Source organism: Corapipo altera, unplaced genomic scaffold, assembly GCF_003945725.1.
Source record: "Corapipo altera isolate COAL_440 unplaced genomic scaffold, ASM394572v1 116, whole genome shotgun sequence".
NCBI classification, from domain to species: Eukaryota; Metazoa; Chordata; class Aves; order Passeriformes; family Pipridae; genus Corapipo; species Corapipo altera.
This window is the reverse complement of record NW_020884953.1, coordinates 1-3,166: the sequence shown is the minus strand read 5'-3', so window position 1 is coordinate 3,166 and position 3,166 is coordinate 1. Positions and strand designations below refer to the sequence as shown.

General features: G+C 51.5%; 1 long non-coding RNA gene across 1 annotated transcript; it reads left to right on the top strand.

Annotated features, from left to right (window-relative positions):
* The first annotated feature begins 895 nt into the window (after window positions 1-895).
* On the top strand, window positions 896-2,604 carry LOC113956670. Its single transcript, XR_003530922.1, has 3 exons — window positions 896-919; window positions 1,551-1,725; window positions 2,502-2,604. It is a non-coding gene; the product is annotated as an uncharacterized LOC113956670 (long non-coding RNA).
* Window positions 2,605-3,166: the final 562 nt, after the last annotated feature.

Here is a 3,166-nt window from a genome sequence, read left to right as displayed (position 1 = left end):
GGGGATGTTGGGGCTGACCAGTGTGTGTGTCCCTGGGGATGCTCTTGCCTGGCAGTGGAGTGGGGACACAGAACCTGTCAGTGCCTGTTGGTGCAGAGTGTTTGTTGTGGGAGTGATGGAGCAACTCTGCAGGTGCTCCCTTTGAGAAGTAGGACCTGTGTCCTGGTCCTGCCAGTCACAGGTGTCCCTTGTCCCTGACAAGTACATTATGACTAAACCATGTCCCCAGTTCCCTATCTACGTGGTTTTGAATCCCCCCAGGGATGGGGACTCCACAATACCCTGGGTAGCTTTGCCAGTTCCTGACTGCACTTTTGGTGAAGAAATTGTTCTAATGCCTGAACTAAACCTCCCTGGTGTAATTGAGGCCATTTTCTCTGGTCCTCTCTCTTGTTCCCTGGGAGAAGGGACTGATCTCAAAAAAGCTTTCACTGCCATTGCTTTCCAGAAATGAAGAGTTTAGTGAGGGACTTTCAGATCAGCCCTTTCTGCCACGGCCTTTCCTCCCCCTGTGCTCTCCTCTCCTGACACTGACCCTGAGCGGTCACCACGAGCACCCTTCACCTCTACAGAGCAAAACTGTGCCCCCATTCCAGGCAGCTCCTGCCCAGCTCGTGTGTCAAAGGATGTGTTGCAGGAGAATAAGGGTGACATTGCAACAGCCCCAGGAGGCCCCTCAGCCTCTGCCACTGCAGCAGGGAGGGACGAGGGGCAGCCCCACAACCCCCACACTGATGGGGCACTGCCTGGTTGGCCAAGGGCAGTTGTGTCAGCAGCAATAAGGGCATGTCCCACCCACCAGGAGGAGTATAAAACCAGGCTGTTTTAGGCAAAGTAGCATTCCCTGACCCCAAGGGCATCTAGAGCCAAGTGATTCCTGTTGAGTTTAGTGCTGCCTGAACACCAAGACCTTCATCAGGTAGGTGACTGTGGGGTCCCTTTCTGGAAAGCTGCCCATTCAGGTTCTCAGCTCAAAGCCCATCTGCACAGATTCACCTAAAGGACAAACAGCTGGACGTATCCAGATGTGTTATTAGGTCATCAGAGTGGTCTGGGAAAGAGAATAAAAGCCTTCATATAAGTCTAGGAGCCCAGAACATGTGGAAGGTGAAACTAAGCTTTTCTAAGGAGATAAGAGACTAGAAATGTTCCTTGATGCTGCAGGAGGGACCTGAGAGCTCCTTTCTTGGGAAAGTAGGAATTTGCTTGGCAAAGTAAGGAAACATTTTTCCCTTTGCAGAAAAGTGCTTTCCCACCATTTCAGGCTTTCAGTAACTCCAAAGGTTGATTTCCGTTTCCATTTCTGGGCACCAAGACACTTTCCTGTCCTCTGGTTCATCCCTGGATTGGGGCTGCACGGGGCAGGAGTGGCAAGTGTGGGGCTGGGGAGTGTCCTTAATGGGAATCCTGGGACTGCTCTGGAGTTGGGGATGGGCACTGCCAAGCCAAGCTGAGAGGACTTTCCTGATCGCAGCAAAGAAAAGTGATTGGGCAGAGTGTTTAGGGCATGGGTTTGATCCATGAAGCCTAAGGGAGTAAAAGATCTTTAGTTCTATAGGGAAAGTCTATGGAAGATCATAGAAAAAAACATTGGGAAAGGATCATCCTCACTGCCTTGGTGTCCCCTCTGCAGCCCTCTGTAAAGAGCCAGGAGAGGTGGATCAGCCATGAAGATCCTGTACCTGCTCTTCCCTTTGCTCCTCCTGTTGGTCCAGGATGTTGAAGGTGAGAGGGGAAGAGGAGAGGTGGGGAAACGTGATCCTCCATCATTGTGGCTTTCCATGTCCCACCAAGTGACCATGTTAGTTGGAGGGCTGCAAAGGTTAGCGGGGCTTGAGATGTTATTTGAGTAACCATCCAATAGCACACAGATTTGGGATGGAGAGAATCCTTGAAGGTAGAAGCCTGGCTTCTCCTGTGCGTCAGGACACGGTTTGACTTCAGGCTTCAACTCTGCACCCAGATGTTCCTTTTTCAGGGTCTCTTGCCCTGTACAGGGATGGGAGAGAGCCCCAGGACTGTTTGGATTGGTTGGTTGCCTGGGGCACAAAGCTGTCCCTTCTCATCTAGTCCTGCATCAGCTGAGTGTCCCAAAACCTCATTACCCCAAGGCATGATCCCTGCAAAGGCTGGGCAAGGAGTTTCCCTCAGAGGTCACACCAATCATGGCACAGTCAGGACAGGTATGTGGGATGTGAGGAGTCCCCTGCTTTCCAGCTGTTCTGGTGCAGGCAGTGTTGGGAATGCAGCTGGGCAGCCAGCAAGACTCTTCCTCATGCTGGTCCTTCCCACTCTCCGCTCTTATGTGCACCCAATTTAGGGGGAAAGAGTCCTTCTAGGTGAGACATGTTGCTCTTGAAGATGTGTCTGTGGGGAGTTTTGAGCTGAGCCCATCTACTGGCCTGAGATTCACGGGGAGTGTCAGCCTTTCTGCAAACATACACAGCTCTCCCAGACTGTTCCCTTAATTGTTCTCTGTGTGTCTTTCCCTATGATAACAGGAATTAAAAATGCATGCCAGCTACTAGGGGGATACTGCGCTTTTTGGAAGTGCAAGTCCGGTACAAGATTTATTGGACACTGTTCAGCATTCACCATTTGCTGTGAACGGTAAGGTCTGGATTCCTGGGTGTGGAAAGTTTCCTTCTTTGTCCATAAGAATAACTGTTAAAGCTTTCTTTCTCACCAATGCCTCATAAATGCTCTCCTACCTTTATGATTTGTGACAGATGCCCAAGAATGAAGGCAAAAGCCCTGCTGGGTTTGGCCCTGCCCTGAGAGGGGCTGCAGGAGCCTCAGGTCAGGCAGCACCTCCCCACTGTCCTGCAGTGCTCGGAGGGTCCTTCAGGCTTTGCAGAGGACTCAACCAAGGCACCAAAGAGTGAAGCACTCACTGTCCTTGGGCAGCATCTGTTAATGGAAACATCCTTTCCAACCCTCCAGAAGCCAACTCTGGCAGCCACAATCGCACCACTGAGCTGGGACCAAAGCCCCTTTGCAGTGAGTGGCCCCAGTGAGCCCATGGATGCCTAGCTTGACTCCCTGCACACCCCACACCCACACAGGCAGACAAGATTCATTCCCAGCTCAACCTCAGGTTTCCCAGAGCAAATTCTCAGATGTCTGCATCCTCCTTGCAATAATTTAATCAGGGTGTAACAACGGA